A 23,798-nucleotide genomic window follows, 5' to 3' on the forward strand; every position below is an offset into this window, starting at 1 on the left:
AGAAGAAGAGTTAATGTTTTTGAGTTGTGATGTTGGCCAAGAATGCTGAAAGTACCATGGGCTGTTAAAAGAACTAATGAATCTGTCCTGGAAGAGGTGCAGCTGGAATGCTCCTTGGAAGCAAGAATGGCCAGACTTCATCTCATCTACTTTGGTTATGTTGTAAGAAAGGACCATTCCCTGAAGAAGGATATCATGCTTGATAAAGTGGAGGGACAACAAAAAAGGGGATGGCCCTCAATTAGATGGATTAGCACAGTGGCTGCAACGATGAGCTCAGGTGTAGCAAAGATCATGGAGCTGGCACAGGACTGGGCAGTGTTTCGTTCTGTTGTACATAAGGTCACTATGAGTCAGAGATGACATGATGGCACCTAACAACAGCAACAACAAACTCAAGAATGACAAATTGAAGAGAAATGATATCACATTCATCATGAAGATCTCTCCTAAAGTACAATGCTGTCAGTGATAGGATAATATCCATACATATGTCTATAAGGCAGACCAGTTAAAACAACTGTCATTCAAATGTTTGCACTAACCACTAAAACCAAGGATGAATAAATGAAGTTTTATCAATTTCTGCAGTCTGAAATTGACCAAGCTTGCAATCAAGATTCACTGATAATTACTGGTGCTTAGAATGTGAAAGTTGGAAACAAAGTAGAAGCATCAGTAGTTGGAAAACACATCCTTTGTGATATAAATGATGCCAGATATTCATGATAAATTTCACAAAACCAATGATTAATTCATTGCAAATACATTTTTTCAACACCATGAACAGCCACTATATGCATAGAACTCACCAGATGGAATACACAAGAATTAAGTCAATTACATCTGTGAAAAGAAGTGATGGTGAAGGGCAATAACATCAGTCATAACAAGGCCAGGTGCTGACTGTGAAACGGACTATCAATTGTTGTTTTGCAAGTTTAGGTTGAAGCTAAAGAAAATTAAAACAAGCCTATGAGAGGCAAAATACAACCTGGAGTATATCCCACCTGAATTTTAAAACCACCTGAACAGTAGATTTGAAGCATTGGACAACAATGACAGAAGAGCAGCTGAGTTATGGGGTGATATCAAGAACATTATACATGAAGAAAGCAAAAATGTCATTAATAAGAGAGGTAAGGAAGAAAAGACCAAAATCAATGTTAGAAGAAATTCTAAACCTTGCTCAATGGAGAGTAAATAAAGTGGGTGGAAGAAATAATGTAGTAAAAGAGCTGAACAGAAGATTCAAAAGGCTGCTCAAGAAGAGAGAGTAAAGTATTGTAATGAAATGCATGAAGACCTAGAATTAGAAAATCAAAGTGGCATATCTCAAGCTGAAAGAACTGAAGAAAAAAGCAAGCCTCGAGTGGCAATATTGTAGGATTCTATGGGCAAAATATTGAACAATGCAGGAAGCATCAAAAGAAGATGGAAGGAATACAGAGTGACTGTACCAAAAAGAATTGGTCAATGTTTAACCATTTAACGAGGTACTGTATGATCAACAACTAATGGTATTGAAGGAAGATGTCCAAGCTGCACTAGAAGCACTGGAGAAAAATAAGACTCTAGGAATTCATGGAATACCCATAGAGATATTGCAACAAAAAGATTTGCTTACTTGTTATGCCAAGAAATTTGGAAGAAAGCTACCTGGCCAAATGACTGGAGGAGATCCATATTTGTCCTCTTTCCAAAGAATAGCAATCCAACAGAATGCAGAAATTATCAAACAATATGATTAATGTCAAAGGCAAGTAAAATTTTGGTGATGTTAATTCAATAACAATTGCAACAGTATATTGACAAATAACTGCTGAAATTCAAGCCAGATTCAGAAAAGGATGTGAAATGAGGAATATCATAGCTTATGTTAGATAGAGCTTGGTTGAAAGCAAAGAATAACAGAAAGAGGTACACTTGTGGGGATTTTGACTTTTGTAAAGGCATGCAGTTGTGTGTTTCATAACAAATTATGCACAGTATTCTGACGAATGAGAATTCTAGAACACTTAATTGTCCTTGTGAGGAACCTGGACCAAGAAAACAGTCATTTGAACAGAGCAAGAGAATACTGCATGGTTTAAATCAGGAAAGGTAGGCATCAAAATTGTGTCCTTTCACCATGTTTATTCAATCTGCATGCTGAGCAAATAATACAATAAGCTAGACTATATGAAGAAGTTTGCATCAAGATTGGAGGAACATTCATTAACTTGAGATATGCAGATGACACAACCTTGCTTGCTGAAAGTGAAGAAGGCTTGAAGCCTTCTTAATGATCTTAATGATCACTTAATGATCAAAGACTGGAGCCTTCAGTATGGATTACATCTCAAGGAAAAAAAAAAATGCTCACAACTTGCCCAATAAGCAACATTATGATAAATAGAAAGAAGTTTGAAATTGTCAGTGATTTCATTTTACCTGGATCTGCAATAAATACTTATGGAAGCAGCAGTCAAGAAATCAAAGGATGATTTGCATTTGGTAAATCTGCTGCAAAAGACCTTTTTAAATCGTTAAAGCACAAAGATGTCACTTTGAAAACTAAGGTGTGCCTGACCCAAGCCACGGAATTTTCAATAGCCTAATATGCATGTGAGAGCTGGACAGTGCATAGGAAAAACCACAGAAGAATTGAGCCATTTGAATTTTTGTATTGGCAAAGAATATTGAATGTACCATGGACTGCCAGAAGAACAAACAAATCTGTTTTGGATGTACTACAGCTGGAAGGTTCCTTAGAAGTGAGGATGGCAAAAATTTGCCTCTAATACTTTGGTCATATTGACAAGAGGGAGCCATCCCTGGAGAAGGATGTACTTGGCAAAGTAGAGGATCAGCAAAAAAGAGGAAGACTATCAATGAGATTCACTGACACAGTGGGTGCAACAATGAGCTCAAGCATAGAAGTGATTGTGAGGATGGCACAGGAGTGGGCAGTGTTTCAGCCTGTTGTACTTAGGATCACTATGAGTTGGGATCAATTTGACAGCACTTGAAAATAACATGACACATGAAATATTTGGGGCATACTTATACTTTAAAACATTATTTGAGTGGTGTGCATTGTATCCAGCAACTATATTAGAAATGAATTTTTTAAAGCTGTGCTTCTCTAAATGTTTGTTTATTGGCTGTATTAATTATAATATAGACATGTAGTAGTAAGCATAAAATATTAAGAAAGCATACAGAAGAAAAGTTTAGATAGAGGGTAGGAATTTATTCCATAAGCACTCACAAATTGCAAGTGTGTAAAAACAAACTTTCTTTTGTTATTAAAACCAAATTTTATCAGAATTCTTCTAAATATATATATATATATATATATATATATATATATATTATCAAAATGTTCAGTAATGTTCGCTTGGCACCATCCAGTTCTTCTGGTCTCATGGCAAGGAGCCAGTTGTTCATGGAGGCAATTAGCCACACATTCAATTTCCTCCTCCTATTCCTGACCATCTTTCTTCCTCTGTTGCTCTGTGCAGATGGAAACCAATTGTGCCTTGAAAGTTTTTAAGATGCCTGGGAAATATAGGCGGTAGAATAGAAGCACTAAACATAATATTAGGCCATTAATTGGGATACCCCATGAAACTATGACCCTAAACCTCTATATCAAGGAATCAAATATCATGTAGTGTTTAGCTGTATGTAAGCAGCCTCAACAGCTGTTCTTTCTTTATTTTGCTTGGTCAGTGTTGTAAATATGTCTATCACATGGAGCTCTGGTAGCTTACTACCTAAGGCATTTGACTGCTAACCAGAAAGCTAGTGGTTCAAACCCACCAGCCCCTCTTTGGAAGGAAGATTAAGCAATCTACTTCTGTAGAGGTACTGCCTTGGAAACCCAAGGAGTGGTCAATATGAGTCGAATCAACTTGTTGGCAGTGAGTTCAGTTTTGGAGTTCTGGTAGCATGGTGCCTAAGGCACTTGACTGCTAACCAGAAGGCTGGCGGTTCAAACCCACCAGCCACTCCTTGGAAGGTAGGTTGGGCAATCTACTTCCATAGTGATACCACCTCAGCAACCCAAGGAGGGGTCACTATGAGTCAGATCCGACTCGATGGCACATAACAACAACACACAACTTTTGCCAGTGCACCTTTTTACATGTATATGACTTTATGACAGTACTTACAATATTCTGATCAAAAGGAAGAAAATATGAAAGAATTTCAAATTCTTATGGAGTCAGACTTTCTAGAGCTGAGTAAACCCCTGAAATTATTTCTCTGAGAGAACCTTTAAATCTTAAACCAAAAATGTCCCCCAAAGTCTTTTTAAAACCAATAATAGTTTAGCATAGCTAGTGAAAAATGTCTACTTTCAGTCTTTTGCTCTTTTAATAACTAGCTTTATGGGATCAAATTGACAACAGTAACTCAAAATATTGGACAAGACTTAAGAGGGCAGTGAGTTTCTGTTAGTGGGGGAGGAACAAATCAGAAAAGGAGAGTCAGAGTGCTTGCACGACTAGAAGAAAGTAATCAATGTCACTGAATTGTACATGTAGAAACTGTTGCATTGGTGTATATTTTGGTATGTATATTCTCAACAACAATAAAATAAATGAAATTAAAAAAAAACTAAATATATTCTGTGCTATGAATGATCACTTCTAACTAATAGCAACAAACTCATCTTGTCCAATCCAGCAATTTATCAATCACCTCATTCAGTGCAAACTTTAATGTTTTCTCTAGTTTCCTTTCTTCTCTCTCCTCCTTGAGGTTGACTATAAGTTACAGATATGGGTGTGTCTTCCACAGGAGGTAGTGCAAGGGCATATTTTGCTTCAGGATCTTGTTCTCTGTCTTAACTTTATCCTATGCCAGCCTTTGCTCAGATGTACATTTCCCAAGTTGGTTCTTGACCCAGACAACACAAAGCTTTCCCTTGAAGGGACAGAAGTTTGCAGGCTCTCAAATCGTTCTGTTTTAGCTCTCTACCACTGGTATTTCATCTAAGGGAATCATGTCCTCCTCCTATTTACAGAAGCCAAAAACCAAAATCCAAACTCACTGCCGTCGAGTAGGGTCCGACTCATAGTGACCCCTCCTTGGGTTTCCAAGGCAGTATCACTCTGGAAGTAGATTGCCCAACCTTCCTTCCGAGAAGTGGCTGGTAGGTTTGAATCACCAGCCTTCTGGTTAGCAGTAAAATGCCTTAGGCACTACACCACCACATTTCATGTTCTCAATTGTGTGGACTTCTCATCTTGCCCTTTAGAACTCTTCATGTGACTCCTGTATCCCTTAACTAACTTCCAGTCCTCACTCAAGACCAAGAGAAACTTCCCAAAGCCTGATCATTTCAGTTGAGAACTATAATAAACCTGGGATAGACAATCTTCTGTCCGCTCAGCTCACAGCCAATCATTTCATCATTTCCACAGAGTTCCCTTTACCTTCGCAATGTAAAAGGTCTGTGTCACCCTCCAAAAGTTTGCATAGGAATTAGGGCCTATTTCCACTTTTTCACCAAGCCCTTGATGCTCAAAAGAAAGTCGTTCATGTTCCTTTACTTCATCCCAGTGATTTATTCCAAAGGGTAAAGGCATCATACATGCCATTTCATTTCTGTCTTCTTTCTCTCCAGACACTCTCTAATTTTTCTAATTTTGGAAGCCAAGAAAACTATCTCTTCAATCTTAATCGTATTTTCCAATACCTTCTATTTAGCACTGTCATACTAGCCTAGAATTTGAGAATGAGGGAGTCTTGGTTTTCTAGATCTTGATCATCATTTCCTCCATGAGACTGATAGATTAATGACAGGAAAATACACCTGTTTGTGTGCATACATAAACAATCACACATAAACTCTATTATTGTTATTATTATTTAATGTTCCTCTAGAATTGAAAGTGAGGAAACACTATCCACTGCTTAATTTCAATGCAATAGCCAGCCCTATTAGGCTGTGTGCCACTCCAGAATCCAGACTTTACTGCTATTCCTTTGTTTATTAGTTTGTCTCTGTTAGGAACACCTCTCCCCAATCTCTCCTCAAAGCCCAATCATGATACACCCCAAATACCACCTAATCCTACAAGCAGTTTCTGATCACCCAGCTGGAGAGGCTTCTTTTTTTTTCTCTGAAAACTCATTATATTCCACCTTTACCAAGAAGCTTCTGGCATTTACATCACCTTCTAGTGACTAGTGTATACTTATGGCACTCTCAAAAGGTTTGATTTGGCAGAGTTTAACTAAACCCCTATTTAAAGAGGGGTGGCAGGCTTAAGGAAACCAACAAAGCATGTTGATATCCTCATGAACTAATAATAGAAGGAAACCATTATGAATCCTAGGAGCAAAGGGTAGAATAAGGTTGCCTGGCCAGAGCTCTAACCTTAGCCAAAGACCAGCCAGGCAGGCTTTGTAGTTTCTACCAAAACCACAGCACTGCATGGACAGAGCATGGAGTAGGAGAAGGGAAAATACTGTAGTTTCTCTCTATACTTCCACATTCTAGTATCTTGCCTCAATGTCTTGCACTGTCTGCTCCCAGCCAAGTGATATAGTGAGAGCTCTGGTGATGTAGTGCCTAAGGCATTTGACAGCTAACAAGAAGGCTGGTGGTTCAAACCCACCAGCCACTCCTTAGGAGGAAGGTTGGCCAATCTACTTCCATACAGATACTGCCTCAGAAACCCACGGAGGGGTCACTATGAGTTGGATCTGACTCCATAAGGGTGGTTGCTTATTGCATTTAAGTGATACAGTACATAGTGGCCATGTACACAGTAGGGCAGAAAAAGCAGGAAAATGCATCTGGATGGATGAAGAGATTAAGAAAAAAAAACTCAAGGTGAACAATATTTATTGAGGGAAGGAAGGTAGGAAGGAAACAAAGAGAGAAAAAAATGGAGGAAGATGGGAGTAGGAGTGGGGGTGCTAGTAGAAAAGAAGATTGAAAGCTTATAGGCACATAATACGCTTATGGGCACATAATAAATGTTCAGTAAATATTTTTTAATTCAATGAATAAAGAAATGTAATTTTTGTTGTATATAAGAGAGACAAGAATTGAAGACAATGTCAAATGACCTTCAAGTACTAACACTTCCAGTAGTGAGTGTGCATGCCCAGGGTGAGATTCAGTATTGACTTGCTCTAGGAAGAGAATGGTCCAACAGAGTGTACACTTCCTGAAAGATGATCATGAGCATCTGACCATGGCATGGGCAATATTCTTTGATAGCAAAAATGACAAAGAGTTGTTTTTCTGTCTTACTAATTTCCCTGTCCTATACTACGCAAACTTTTTGCTTTGAAGTCCGATGTTCACATTTGAAGTGATTACTTACCTGTTTAAACTACATTTTTAAGGGTCTTACCATCACCATCTAAGATCTGTGTTGTTGTTATGTGCCATTGAGTCGGACCTGACTCATAGCAACCCCTCCTTGGGTTTCCGAGGCAGTATCACTACAGAAATAGATTGCCCTATCTTCCTTCCAAGCAGTGGCTGGTGGGTTTGAACCACCAGCCTTCCGGTTAGCAGTCAAGTGCCTTAGGCTCTACGCTACCAGAACTCTCATCTAAGAGCTAGGTAGGGTCAAACTACATACTTCTTTTCTTTCAGGGCTTTCTCTTTATAATATAGCATGTCTGATGATGGTGATTTCAAACCACTAGCTGCTTCCTTCTTTCAGCTCCTACCATCCTATTTTGAATGTTGCATTACTGAGAGAAAGTGCTGTGTTTATTCTGTTTTGTTTTGTTTTTGTTTTTGTTTTTTTAATGCCCTATGGTGCCAAAGGGAGCTCTGGTAGCATAGTGGCTAAAGCACTTGACTGCTAACCAGAAGGCTGGCGGTTCAAACCCACCAGCCACTCCTCGGAAGGAAGGTTGGGCAATCCTACTTCCGTAGTGATACTGCCTCGGAAACCCAAGGAGGGGTCGCTATGAGTCGGGGCCGACTTGACGGCACATAACAACAACAACGTGGTGCCAAAAGGAGCTCTGGTAGCGTAGTGCCTAAGGCACTTGACTGTTAACCAGAAGGCTGGCAGTTCAAACCCACCAGCCACTCCTCAGAAGAAAGGTAGGGTGATATACTTCCTTTGTGATACTGCCTCAGAAACCCAAGAAGGGGTCGCTATGAATCGGGTCCAATGTGACAGCACATAACAACAACAACAATGGTGCCAAAACAGGGCTAAAAGCTTTACATTTAATAGATCAATGCTGTGGTTTTCTCCTCAGAAAATCTGACAATGTCTGGAGACATTTTTCATTTTCCAAATTTGAGGCAGGAATGTTACTGGCATCTAGTGAGTAGAAGCTAGTGATGCTTCTAAATATTTTACAATGCATAGGGCCAGAAGAATTTTCTGGCCTAAAATATCAAAAGTGTTGATGTTGAGAAAGTGTTTATTAATGGTATGGGGATGCACTTAGCTACTATTTTTGCAGGCTTATAATTCTATCTGTATAACTATGAGGGGGTGTCTGTATATAAAATTGAACCTCAGGGTAGACCACCATCCAGATCCCACACTGGTAGTAGGTAGCACAAACATACTAATCCAAATAGCACTGCAAATGCATTAAAAGCAGAACTAACCTTAGAACCACAGCCTTAAGAAGCAGTTCAGAGCTAGTAGCCTAAATATGACTAGTTGCCAGTTAAATAAATCAAAATCAACCTTCTCCTTAGGATTCAAACAAGATGCAGAGTTTCATAATATAATATTCAAAATGTACAGAATATAATCCAAAATTAACTGGCTTATGGAAATCAGAAAAATCTCAATTCACAAACTAAAAGACAATCAGCTGAAGCCAAACCTGATATGGAATTATTATTATAAGACACATTCTTTAATGTAGCTCTTATAATGATGCTTTCAGAAGTAACAACTAGTACTTTTGGATTAAAAAGAATAATAGAAGTTCTTGGAAAAGTAAGAGAAGATGTAAAGGGAAATTTAGCAGTAAAAGATACAAAAACAAAATTTAAAAATTGCCTGGTAGCCTCAATAGAAGAATGAAGATGACAGAAAAGAGTGAGTGAATTTGCAAGTAGATCTATAGGAATTAGTCACATTGAACATCAAAGAAAAGAAAGATTGAGGAAAGAAAAATTAACAGAACCTCGGGGACCTTTGGGACAATACCATAAGGTCTAGGGTTTATATCAAACTGAATTCCAGAAACAGAAGAAAGTGGATGATAAAAAAAATATATAATTGAGGAAAAACTTCCCAATTTTAATGAAAGACATAAGTGCATAGTGAATTCCAAAGAGGAAAAATTCAAAGAAACCTAGGTCCAGAAACCAAAATCAAACTACTAAAAATAAAAAGCAAAGAAAATTTTCTGAAAGAAGGCCAACACATTTTTTTTGTAAGAGAGTACAAATTTTTATCAAAATCATGAAAGCCAGAATGAAGTGGAACATTTTTTACATTATTATAATTTTGTTTTATTGAAATATAATGCACATATCATAAAACCCACTCTTTAAAATGAACAGTTCAGTGATTTTTTGCATATTCACTAGTTTTGCCACCATCACCACTAATTTCAGAACATTTTCATCACCCTAAAAAGAATCTCCATGCCCATTAACAGTCACTTCTCATTCCCTGCTTCCCCCAAACCCTGGAAGCAACCATTCTACTTTTTTTCTCTATCAATTTGCCTATTCTGAGCATTTTATATAAATGGAATCATACAATATGTGGCCTTTTATGTCTGGCTTCCTTAACTTTGCATAACATTTTCAAGGTTCACCCATCTGTCAGTATTTCATTAATTTATATAATTGAATAACATTCCATTCTATGGACATACTATATTTTGTTTATCCATTTTTCTGTCAGTGGACAATTGAGTTGTTTCTACTCTGGCTATTATGAATAATGCTATTATGATCATTTGTTTACAAGTTTGCGTGGATCTATGTTTTCAATTCTCCTAAGCATGTACGTAGGAATAGAATTGTTGGGTCACATGGTAACTCAGTTTTTAACTTTTTGAAGAACTACAAAACTGTTTTCAAGAGATCTATACCACATTACATTCCCACCAGCAATGTATGCGGGTTACAGATTCTACACATCCTTTCCAACTGTTCTTATTGTTATCTTTATCTTAGACACCCTAGTGGGTATGAAATGGCATCTTCTTGTGATTTTTATTTGCATTTCTGTAATGACTAACAATCTAATGATGGTGAACATCTCTCCATGTATTAATGGACACTTGTATATCTTATTAAGAGAAATAACTATTCAAATACTTTGCTCATTTTTTAATTAATCAGTGTCTATTTGTTACTGTGATATATAAATATATGTATGTAAGTATGTATATATGTATGTATGCATTGCTTAACGTCCATCCAGGCAACATCTGACTGCATGTACATTCATATTTCCATAAGATGTTTTGCATTATTTTGTTTTTAAAGAGAAAGCAGCTCTCTTTTTGTTTATTACTCCCCCTAATAGTTTTAAAGACCCACAAACTCCCAGAGTGAACAGGCAATGGAGCTCCAGGGTGTATCCCAATCCCTACAGCACCTCCTCCTTCATCCTCTTCTACCCCTTCTCATAGTTTCATTCACCCACCCAGGAGCCATGCAGCCTTCCACACTCAGTGAAGGGGAATGCCTACAGAGACTCTTCTGCTCATGCCAGCATCACTTGGGCCCAGGGCTCTTGCAAGCTTCCTGCTCTGGGAAGTGGAGGTGGCCACTTCACATGATCAGGAAGTGGCTGCACAAACAGGACAGTGACAGCCAGGGTTACCAGTCACACTCCTGGCACTCATACCCCGGTCCCCATAGCCTCCTCTCCATGCCACCATTGTCTGTCCATCCCTCCATCCTGCATCTGGACACATGCAGAGTTTCAATCCAGCTGCCAGCACAGTCTCTGCCAAGCCCAGCCACATACCTGACAAGGCCAGCCTCCTTTATCCAGTGGAGACAGCTCTCAGGCTTTGTCTGATTGGCACTTGTAAGATTTCATTATAGTAGGATTTACAGAAATTTTAATACAATTTGAAGTATGGAGATGACCTGTGTAAAATAATGTCCAAATCACCTAATGTCCTATTTCACAGAACTTATCATGGATGTTAACAGACACATACCTGTATCTAAATGATAGATAAATCATACACAAATAGATAGATAGCTGTAAAACAACAACAAAAAGGCATTTCAACAGTTTTTACATGTACAATTCTGTGATGTTAATTGGATTATTTGTCTTTTTAATGCAAAGTTGTAAGAATTAGATATTCTGGATATTAACCCTCAGCAGATATGTGATTTGGAAATACTTTATAGTTTTGGACTTTCTTGGTAGTGCATCCCATATATTTACTTGGTGCATTTAATGTACTCATGGAACAATATTTTTAAAGTTCTAAAAGAAAAGAATTTAAACCTGGAATTTTATGCCCACTGAAAATATTCTTCATAAAAGTTGAAAAAGACATTCTCAGAAAAAAAAAAAAAAAAAAACTAAGACAATTTGTGCCGTCAGCAAAATTGCTGTAAAATAAATCCTGAACGAAGTTTTTTTTCAGATAGAAGAAAACTGGTATCAAAATAAAACTACCAAAAAAATAAAAACTCATGACCATTAAGTCCAAATCATGGCAACCCTGTATGTTAGAGAGTAGAACTGCTCCACTGGATTTTCTTAGCTGTAGTCTTTATGGACTATAGTCTTTTTTCTATGGCTGTAGTCTTTTTTAAGGGAGCTCTGGTAGTGTAGTGCGTAAGGCACTTGACTGCTAACCAAAAAGTTGGCGGTTCAAACCCACCAGCCACTCCTCAGAAGGAAGATAGGGCAATCTACTTCCATAGTGATACTGTCTAGGAAACCCAAGGAGGGGTCGCTATGAGTCGAGTCTGACTCGATGGCACATAACAACAACAACAACAGTCTTTATGGAAGCAGATCACTAAGCTTTCTTCCACAGAGTTTTTGGATGGCTTTGAACCATAAACATTTAAAGGAAGAGCAACAGAAATGGTCTGGCCATTCTCGCTTCCAAGGAGCATTCCAGCTACACTTCTTCTAGGACAGATTTGTTAGTTCTTTTAGCAGTGTATGGTACTTTCAACATTCTTTGCCAACACCACGACTCAAAAGCATTGACCCTTCTTAAGTCTTCCTTATTCATTGTCCTGCTCTGACATGCATATGAGGCAAATGAAAGTACCATGGTTTGGGTCAGATGCACCTTAGTCTTCAAGGCAATATCTTTGCTCTTCAGCAGGTGAAAGAGGTCTTTTGCAGCAGATTTGCCCAATGCTGTATGTCGTCTGATATCTTGACTGCTGCTTCCATTGGTACTGATTGTAGACCTAAGTAATATGAAGTCCTTCACAACTTCAGTCTTTTCTCCATCCATTGTGAAGCTGTTTATTGGACTGGTTGCAAGATTTTTTGTTTTCTTTATATTGAGGGGTAATCCATACTGCAGACTGTAGTCTCAATCTCCATCAGTAAGTGCTTCAAGTCATCCTCACTTTCAGCAAGCAAAATTGTGTCATCAGCCTATCACAGGTTGTTAAGGAGTCTTCCTCCAATCTTGATGCCATGCTTTTCTTCATATAATCCAGCTTCTCAGATTATTTGCTCAGCCTACAGATTGAATAAATATAGTGAAAGGATACAACCCTGACACACTCCCTTCTTGATTTTAACCATGCAGTGTCTCCTTGTTCTGTTCAAATGACAGTCTCTGGATACATACAGTTTCCTTATGAGTACAATTTAGTGTTCTGGAATTTCCATTCTTCTCAAGGTTATCCATAATTTGTTATGATTCCACACAATCAAATGCTTTTAAATAGTCAATAAAGCACAAGTAAACACTTTCCTGGTATTATTTGTTTTGAGCCAAGATCTATAGGACATCAGCATTGATATCCCTCATTCTACGTCCTCTTCTGAATCCACCTTGCTTTGCTGGAAGTTCTCTGTCAATATACTGCTACAACCATTTTTGAATTATAGGAGCTCTGGTAGCATAATGTCTAAAGCACTTGATTGCTTACCAGAAGGCTGGCAGTTCAAATCCACCAGCCACTCCTCAGAAGGAAGGTTGGGCAATCCACTTCTGTAGTGATACTGCCTCAGAAACCCAAGGAGGGGTTGCTATGAGTCAGGTCCGACTTGATGGCATATAACAACATCAGTAAGATTTACTTCTGTTTGATATTAATGATATGATTTGATAATTTCCACGTACTGTGGGATCACCTATCTTTGGAACAGGTACAAATATGTATCTCTTCTAGTCAGTTGGCCAGGTAGCTGTCCTCCAATCTCTTGGCATAGCCAAGTGAGTGCCTCCAGCATGACATCTGTTTGTTGAAACATCTCAATGGGTGTTTCATAAATTCCTAGAGCCTTGTTTTGTCACTTCCTTCATTGCAGCTTCAACTTCTTCCTTCAGTGCAACTTCCACTCCTTCCTTCAATACCATTGGTTCTTGATCATATGCCACCTCCTGAAATGGATGATCATCTACCAATTCTTTTTGGTACAGTGACTCTGTGTATTCATTCCATCTTCTTTTGATATTTCCTGCATCATTCAATATATTGCCTATAGAACCTTGCAGTACTGCAATTCGAGGCTTAAATTTTTTCTTCAGTTCTTTCAGCCTGAGAAATGCTGAATGTGTTCTTCCCTTTTGGCTTTCTAACTCCATATCTTTGCACATTTCATTATAATAATTGACTTTGTCTCCTCAAGCTGTTCTTTGAAATCTTCGGTTCAGCTCTTTTATCTTGTCATTTCTTCCATTAGCTTTAGCTGCTCTCCATTCAGGGGCAAGTTTCAGGGTCTCTTCTGACATCCATTTTTGGTCTTCTCTTCCTTTCCTGTCTTTTTAATGACCTTTTGCTTTCTTCAAGGATGATGTTCTTGATGCCATCCCACAATTCCTCTGGTTTTCAGGTTGGTGTTCAATGCATCAAATCTATTCTTTAAATGGTCTCTAAATTCAGGATGGATATATTCAAGGTCATATTTTGGCTCTTGTAGCTTGTTTTAATTGTCTTCAACTTCAACTTGAACTTGCATATGAGCAGTTGATGGTTAGTTCCACAGGAGCTTTCCTGGCCTGGTTTTGCCTGAAGATATTGAACTTTTCTATCTCTTCTTGCCACAGATGTAGTTAATCTGATTCCTGTGTACTCCATATGGTGAAGTCCATGTGTATAGCTGCCATTTGTATTGTTGAAAAAAGGTGTTTGCAATGAATAAGTCATTGATCTTGCAAAATTCTTTCATTGATCTCCAGCATCATTTCTGTCACCAAGGCCATATTTTCCAACTAGTGGTGATTCTTCTTTGTTTACAACTTTTACATTGCAATCACCAGTGATAATCAGCACATCTTGATTGCATGTTTGGTCAATTTCAGACTGCAGAAGTTGGTAAAAATCTTCAATTTCCTCATCTTTGGCTTTGGTGCTTGGTGCATAAATTTGAATAATAGTCGTATTATATGGTCTTCCTTATAAGTGTATGGATATTATCTTATCACTGACAGCATTGTACTTCAGGACAGATCTTGAAATATTCTATGTGATGATGGATGCCATGTCATTCCTCTTCAATTTGTCATTCCCAGCATAGTAGATCATATGGCTGTCTGATTCAAAATGGCCAAAAAGGTCCATTTCAGATCACTAATTACTAGGATATCAATCTTTATGCATTCCATTTTGTTTTTGGCAACTTGCAAATTTCCTAGATTCATGCTTCATGCATTCTATGTTCTGATTATTAATAGATGTTTGCAGCTGTTTCTTCTCATTTTGAGTCATGGCACAACAGCAAATGGATATCCCAAAAGCTCTACTTTAATCATACCATTAAGGTAAGCTCTGCTCTGATGAGGCAGCTCTTTCCCTCTCATATTTTGAGTGCCTTCCAACCTGAGGCGCTCAACTTCCAATACTGTATTGGGCAATGTTTCAGAGCTATTAATAAAGTTGTCCAGTAATATATCAGACAGTGTTTCATCATTATTCATAAGGTTTTCACTGGTCAATTCTTTGAAAAGTGCATGGTCTCTTCCTTCTCCAAAATCTGTCTCATGAGGAAGCTCCACTGAAACCTGTCCACCATGGGCATCCCTGCTGGTGTTTGAAACACTGGTGGCACAGCCGCCAGTCTCACAGCAACATGCAAGCCACCACAATATGACAAAATGACAGACAAATTTGTCTCCCTTAGCTGTTCCAAACCACTCCAACTACTTCCTGGCCTTCCCCCTACCTGTTCCAGTTCCATGGACCCAGCTCCCACTTCCTGCCTGGGGCTCTCCCCTTACCTGTTCTCATTCTGATGCATTGTTGTTGTTGTTGTTATGTGCCGTCGAGTCAAACCCGACTCATAGCGACCCCTCCTTGAGTTTCCGAGGCAGTATCACTACGGAAGTAGGATTGCCCAACCTTCCTTCCGAGTTAGTGAGGTGAAATGGACTAGTAATGGCAGTTTTGAGTCAAACAATCCTATGGTCTACTATACTGGAATGACATATTGAAGAGAAACGGCATTACATTCATTGTCAAAAAGAACATTTGAAGATATCTTCTGAAGTTCAATGCTGTCAGTAATAGGATAATATCTACACATACACCTACAAGGAAGAACAATTAGTACTATTGTTACTCAAATTTATGCACTAACCACTAAAACCAAAGATGAAGAAATTTAACTTTCTTCAGTTGTTGCAGTTTGAAATTGACCAAATATGCAATCAAGTTGTACTGATTACTGGTGATTGTAGTGTGAAAGTTGGAAACAAAGAAGCATTATAGTTAGAAACTATGGCCTTTGTGATAAAAATGAAGCCAGAAATCACATGATAGATTTTGAAAGGCCAAAGTGTTCTTCATTGCAAATACCTTTTTTCAGCACCATAAATGGAGACTATGCATGTGGAATTCAAATCAATTCAAATAAAATTGACAACATTTGTAGAAAAGGTGATACAGATGCTCAGTATCATCAGTCAGAGCCAGACCAGGAATGGACTGTGGAAGACACTATCAATTGCTCATATACAAGTTTAAGTTGAAGATGAAGAAAATCAATATCACCTGCAAGTAAAATTATGCTGAAAATACATCAAAAAGAGTTTCAGCAGTACATAGACAGGGAACTGGCAGAAATCCAAGTCAGATTCAAATGGGGACATGGAAAAAAGGATATCATTGCTGATGTTATGTGGATCTTGGCTGAAAGTAAAGAATACCAGAAAGATGTTTGCTTGTGTTTTGTTGACTATGCAAGGCATTTAATTATGTGGATCATAACAAATTATGGATAACATTGAGGAGAATGGCAATTCCAGAACACTTAGTTGTGCTCATGAGGAACCTGTACATAGACTACGAAGCGTTCAAACAGAACAAGGGGATATTGCATGGTTTAAAATAAGCAGGGTGTGTGTCAGGGTTGTATCCTTTCACCATACTTACTCAATCTGTAGGGAGCTCTGGTAGCCTAGTGCCTAAGGCACTTGACTGCTAACCAGAAGGCTGGCAGTTCAAACCCACCAGGCACTCCTCAGAAAGAAGGTTGGGTAATATACTTCTGTAGTGATACCAACTCAGAAACCCAAGGAGGGGTCGCTATGAGTCGGGTCCGACTCAACAGCACATAACAACAACAACAACATTCCATTTTCTGCTGAGTAAATAATCTGAAAAGCTGGACTAGATGAAGAAAAAAGTGGCATAAGGATTGGAGGAAGACTCATTAACAACCTGTGATATGCAGATGGCACAACCTTGCTTGCTGAAAGTGAAGAAGACTTGAAACACTTAGTGATGAAGATCAAAGACTACAGCCTTCTGTGTGGATTATATTTATATTCAACATAAAGAAAACAAAAATCCTCACAATTGGAACAATAAATAACATCATGATAAATGGAGAAAACTTTGAAGTTGTCAAGGATTTCATTTTACTTGGATCCACATAAGCCCCCATGAAAGCAGCAGTTGAGAAATTAAATGTATCGCATTGGACAAATCTGCTCTAAAAGACCGTGAAAGTATTAAAGAGCAAAGATGTCACTTTGAAGATGAAGGTGTGCCTGACCAAAAGCATGGTCTTTCTAATAGCCTCATATGCATGAAAGATGGACAATAAATAAGAAAGCTGGCAGAAGAATTGACACATTTGAATTGTGCTGTTGGTGAAGAATATTAAATGGACTATGGAACTGCCAGAAGAATGAACAAATCTGTCTTGAGGAAGTACAGCTGAAATGATCCTTAGAAGCAAAGATGGCAAAACTTCACCTCTCATATTTTGGACATGTTAGTAAGAAGGCACCAGTTAATAAGAAGGGATTAGTCCCTAGAAACTCGGAAGGAAGATTTAACAATCTACTTCCATAGTGATACTGCCTCAGAAACCCAAGGAGGGGTCGCTGTGAGTAGGATCTGACTCAATGGCAGTGAGTTTGGTTTTTGGTGAGTCCTTAGAAAAGGACATCATGCTTGGTAAAGTAGATGGTCAATGAAAATGAGGAAAACCCTCAATAATATAGATTGGCACAATGGCTGCAACATTAGAATCAAGCATAGTACTATTGTGAGGATGGCGCGGGAGTGGTCACAGTTTCATTCTTTGTACATGAGGTCACTATGAGTAGAAACTGCCTGGATGGCACCTAACAACAATGGTTAATGAAAATTAGCATCTGTTCATGTGCTTATTGTCCATTTGTATTTCTTCTTCAGTAAAATATCTATTCAGCTCCTTTGCCTATTTTTTATATGGTTATTTTTCTTTTTGTTCTTAAATTGTAGGAGTTCTTTATACATTTTTAATATTAAACCATTATCAGATACAGGGTTCCTAAAAGTATTTTTCCAATCTGTAAATTATCTATTCACTATGTTTTTTAAGTGTTTTATGAAAAAAAAAGTTTTAAAAAATTTTTTATGAGGTCCCATTTAAGTATTTTGTCTTTTCTTGGTCTTGGTCTTGATATCATATCTAAGAATCTATTCTTAAACAGTGGTTCCAAAGCATTATCCTTGTATTTTCTGCTAAGAATTTATAACTTTAGTTATTATATTTATGTCTATGATCTTTTTGAGTTAATTTCAATATATGTTAGAAGGTATGGGCCCAGCTTCATTCTTTGCATGTGGAGATCCAGTTGACCCAGCTCCATTTATTAAAGAGACTATTCATTCCCTAATGAATGGATTTACCACCCTTGTTGAAAATTTAATTGACTGTAGACACACAGTTTTATTTCTGGACTCTCAATTCTATTCCATTGGTTGATGTCTATTGTTATTTCATTATACTTAGATCACAATGAACATCCATGGAAGCAAGAGTCAAGAAATCAAATAACCTATGCATTGAGCAAATTTGCTGCAATTGATGTCCTGAAAGTTTTAAAAACAAAGATATCACTTTAATTACTAAGGTATGTCTCACCACAGCCACTTTTTTTTTCCATTCTCTTCATATGCATGTGGACAATGAAAAAGGAAGACAAAAAAATAATAATAATTGATACCTTCAAATTACGGTCTTAACAAAGAATATTTAATATACCATAAACTACAAGAAGAACTGATCAGTCTCAGAAGAAATACAAACAGAAAGTTCCTTAGAAGCAATGATGTTGAGATTTTATCTTGCTTACTTTGGATGCATCATCAGGAAACACCAATCACTAGAAAATGATATAATGTTAGGTAGAGGAGAAGGTCAGAACGTATGAGAGAAGCCCTCAGTAAGATTATTTGACACAAATGCAACAGCAGTGGACTCAAATATCCCAATGATCATGAAAACAGGACCAGGCAATGTTTATTTTATATAAAGTCACCATGAATTGGAGTTGATTAATCAACTAACAATAACATACTATTACCAGATTGCTTTGATTACTATAGTTTTATAATATATTTTGATATCAGGAATTGTTAGTTCTTCTACTTTGTTCTTTTTTAATATTGCTTTGGCTGTTTGGAGGAGGCTTGGTCATAATCCCTAAGGTACTTGACTGCTAACCAGAAGGCTGGTGGTTCATACCCACCAGCCACTCCTTGGAAGGAAAATCAGGCAATCTATTTCTGTAGAGTTACCACCTCAGAAACCCATGGAGGGGTCGCTATGAGTCCAGTCAACTGGACCACAGTGTGTTTGGTTTTCTTTCTTTCTTTTTTTTTTTCTTTTTTTTTGGTACTTTACCAAGCATGATATCATTCTCCAGAGAATGGTCCCTTCTGACAACATGACCAAAACAGGTGAAACGAAGAAGTCTGGCCATTCTCATTTCCAAGGAACATTCTGGCTGAAGCTGCATGTCTTCCAGGACAGATTAGTTAGTTTTTTTAGCAGTCCACAGAACTTTCAGTATTCTTCACCAACACCACAACTAAAAAGCATCAACCCTTCTTCAGTCTTCCTTATTCATTGCCCAGCTCTCAAATGCATATGAGGTGAGTGAAAATACCATGGCTTGGGTTTGGAGCACCTTAGTCTTCAAGAGACATCTTTGCTCTCCAGCACTTGAAACAGGTTTTCCGCAACACATTTGCTAAATCCAGTACATCATTTGATGTCTTGACTGCTGGTTCCATTGGTGTTGATTGTAGAACCAAGTAATATAAAGTCTTTGACAACTTCAGTGTTTTCTCCATTTATCATGATGCTGCTTATTGGTACAGTTGGGAGGACTTTTGTTTTCTTTATGTTGAGATGTAATGCATACTGCAGACTGTAGTCTTCAGTCTTCATCAGTAAGTGCTTCAAATCATCTGCACTTTCAGCAAGTAAAGTTGTGTCTTCGGTGTATGGCAGATTGTTAATGAGTCTTCATTCAATTTTGATGCTGTGTTCCTTTTCTTGTAGTCCAGCTTCTTGGATTATTTGCTCAGCATACAGATTATATAAGTATGGTGAAAGGGTACATCCCTGACACACTCCCTTCCTGATTTAAAACCATGTAGTACTCACTTGTTCTGTTCAGAAAACAGCCTCTTGGTCTATGTACAAGTGTCCCATGAGTACAATTTAGTCTTCTGGAATTCTCATTCTTCTCAATGTTATCCATAGTTTATTATGATCCACATAATTGAATGTTTTTTGCATAGTCAATAAAACACAAGTAAATATCTTTCTGGTATTCTTTGCTTTCATCTAAGATCAGCAATGATATGTCTCATTCCGTGTCCTCTTCTGAATCCAGCTTGCATTTCTGGAAGTTCTATGTTAGTATACTCCTGCAACCGTTTTTGCATTATCTTCTGTAAGATTTTACTTTTGTACTATATTAATGATATTGTTCAATAATTTCCACATTATGTGGGATCATTTTTCTTTGGAATGGGTACAAATATTGATCTCTTCCTCTCAATTGGCTAGCTAGCTATCTTCCAAATCTCTTGGAGTAGCCAAGTGAGTGTTTCCAGCAAGGCATCTGTTTGTTGAAACATCTCAATGGGTATTTCATCAATTCCTGAAGCTTTGTTATTTGCCAATTCCTTCAGTGCAACTTCACCTTCTTCCTTCAATAACATTGGTTCTTGATCATATACCACCTCCTGAAAAGGAAGAACATCGACCAATTCTTTTTGGTGCAGTGACTCTGTGTATTCCTTCCATGTTCTTTTGTTGTTCCCTGGATCATCTATATTGCCCACAGAATCTTTCAATATTGCAACTCGAGGCTTACATTTTTCCTCAGTTCTTTCAGCTTAAGAAATGCTGAGTGTTTTCTTCCCTTCTGTTGTTCTAACTCCAGGTTTTTACACATTTCACTATAATAATTGACTTTGTCTCCTCAAACTGCTCTTTGAAATCTTCTGTTCAGCTCTTTCATCTTGTCATTTTTTCCATTTGTTTTAGCTACTCTCCATTCAAAGGCAAGGTTTAGGGTTTCTTCTGACATGCATTTTAGTCTTTTCTACCTTTCCTGTTTTTTTAATGAACTTTTGCTTTCTTCACGGATGATGTTCTTGATGTCATCCTACAATTCCTCTAGTTTTCGGTCATTGGTGTTCAATGCATCAATCTGTTATTTAGATGGTCCCTGAATTCAGGAAGGATGCAAGCAAGGTCATATTTTGACTCTCCTGGACTTCTTTCAGTTGTCTTCATCTTCAACTTGAACTTGCAAATGAGAAGTTGATGGTCTGTTCCACAATCAGCTCCTAGCTTTGTTTTGGCTGAAGATATTGAGCTTTTCCATCACCTCTTGCCACAGATGTAGTCAATTTGATTTCTGTGTACTCCATCTGATGAAGTGTATAGCCACCATTTGTGTTATTGAAAACAGATATTTGCAATGAATAAATTGTTGGTCTTGCAAAATTCTATAATCCAATCTCCAGCATTATTTCTATCACCAAAGCCAAATTTTCCAACTACTGGTGATTCTTCTTTGTTTCCAACTTTTGCTTTCCAATCACCAGCGACAATCAGCACATCCTGATTGCATTTTTGGTCAGTTTCAGACTGCAGAAGTTGGTTAAAATCTTCAATTTCTTCATCTTTGGCATTGGTGGTTGGTGTGCAAATTTGAATAATCATAGTATTAACTTGTCTTCTATGTAGGCATATGGATATTATCCTATCACTGACAGCATTGTACTTCAGGATAGGTCTCGATACATTCTTTGTGATGATGAATGCCACACCAATCCTCTTCAAGTTGTCATTCCCAGCATAGTAGATCATATGATTGTCTGATTCAAATGGCCAAAACTTATCCATTTCTGTTCACTGATGTCGAGGATATTGATCTGTATGTGTTCCATTTCATTTTTGATAACTTCATATTTTCCCATATTCATACTTCATGCATTGATATCTTAACAGTACTAAGCCTTCCAATCCGTGAACACATAATGTCTTTGATTTATTTCAGTCTTCTTCAACTAGTTTCAGTTATGATGTAGTTTTCAGTGTACACTTCCTGTTTTAGTTTTTCACTTCCTGGTTAAATTATTTCCTAGATACTTTTTCTTTCAGATGCTGTTATGTATGGAATTGTTTCCTTAATTTCCTTTTCAAAATTCTCATTGCTAATGTATTAAAACATGACGATTTTTGTGGGTTGGACTTGTATCCTGCTACTAAGCTAAATTCATTTATTAGTTCTAAAAGGTGTCTTGCAAATTCTTTGGAGTTTTCTATATATAAGATCACGTCATGTGTGAAAGGGGCTCATTTTATGGCATCCTTTCTGATAGGGATAGCTTTTATTTCTTGTTCTTGACATTTCTCTGACTAAGACATTCAGTTCAATACTGAGTAGCAGTGGTTAGAGTGAGCCTCCTTATTTTGTTCCTGTCCCTATGGAGAAAGCTGTAAGTTTTTCTCCATCATCAGGAAACACTAATAAAATACTCTGACTTGAGTATGATATTACCTGTGAGTATTAAATAAATGTCCTTTATTTTATTGAGAAAATTTCCTCTATTCCTAGATTGTTCAGTGTTTTTATAATATAAAGTGTTGGATTTTGTCAAATGCTTTCTCTGCATCAATGAGATGATAATGTGGTTCTTTTCCTTTGTTCTGTGGTGTATTATGTTGATTTATTTCCTAGTATTGAACCACTTTCACATCCTGGGGTAAATCCCAGTTGATCAGGGTGTATAATCCTCTTAATATGCTTTTGGATTTGTTTTGCTTGTGGTTTATTTATTTTCTTGTGGTACACTTATCTGGTTTTGCTATCAAAATAATGTTAGCTTCATATACTGAGTTAGGAAGAGTTACTCCTCTTCTATTTTTTGAAAGAGTTTAAGAAAGACTGAGGTTACTTCTATTAATGTTTGGTAGTATTCCTCAGTTAAGCCATCTGGCCCAGGATTTTTGTTTGTTGAATGGTTTCTGATTACCAGTTCAATTTCTTTACATGCTATGGGTTTGTTGACATCTATTTCTTCTTGAATCAATGCAAGAAGTTTACACATTTCAAGGAATTTGTCCATTTTATCTAAACCCACTGCCACTAAGTCAATTCTGACCCATAATGATCCCATGGGATGGAATAAAACTGCACCATATGGTTTCCAAGGCTTTACAGTAACAGGCTGCTTCATCTTTCTTCTGCAGAGTGGCTTGTGGGTTTGAGTCACCAACCTTTTGGTTAGCAGCCAAATACTTTAACCACTGAACCACCAGCACTCCGTCTATTTAGGTAATCTATTTGCTGGAGTATAATTGTTAATAGTGTATTTTTATAATCCTTCTCAATTCTGTAGGGTCAGTTGTAATCTCCTTAGTTTCATTTCTGATTTTATATATTTGTATCTTCTCTCTTTTTTCCTTGTCAGTCTAGCTAAAGATATGCCAATTTTATGGAGTCTTTAGGGAAAAAAAAAATCTGGTTTCATTGATTATGTTTATTGTTTTTTGTATTTGGTATTTCATTTATCTCTGTTATAATCTTTATTATTTCCTTCCTCCTGGTAGCTTTGGATTAGAATTACTGCTCATTTTCTACTCCCTCAAATTACAGAGTTAGGTAATCAATGTTAGCTCTTCCTTCTTCTTTTAATCTACATTAAAAAATTCATTTACCACTATGAATTTCCCTCTGTGCACTGCCTTCTCTACATTCAATAAGTTTTAGTATGTCAGGCTTTCATTTTCATTCACCTCTACATATTTTTTTTTTACTTATTTCTTAAGTTCTTCCTTGATCCATTCATTGTTTAATAATATGTTGGTTAATTTCCATATAACTGTGTATTTTCCAGTTTTCTTTCTGTTTTTAATTTTTTT

The 23,798-nt window shown here is 37.4% G+C and overlaps 1 protein-coding gene across 1 annotated transcript in view; it reads left to right on the forward strand.

The window, feature by feature from the left end:
- Window positions 1–23,798, forward strand: part of FSHR (follicle stimulating hormone receptor) — a 385,534-nt gene that overhangs the window by 101,110 nt on the left and 260,626 nt on the right. The gene's annotated exons all lie outside the window — the stretch shown is intronic.

The sequence above is a fragment of the Orycteropus afer genome, unplaced genomic scaffold, assembly GCF_000298275.1.
Source record: "Orycteropus afer afer isolate SDZICR_OR568_19922 unplaced genomic scaffold, OryAfe1.0 scaffold00423, whole genome shotgun sequence".
NCBI lineage: Eukaryota > Metazoa > Chordata > Mammalia > Tubulidentata > Orycteropodidae > Orycteropus > Orycteropus afer.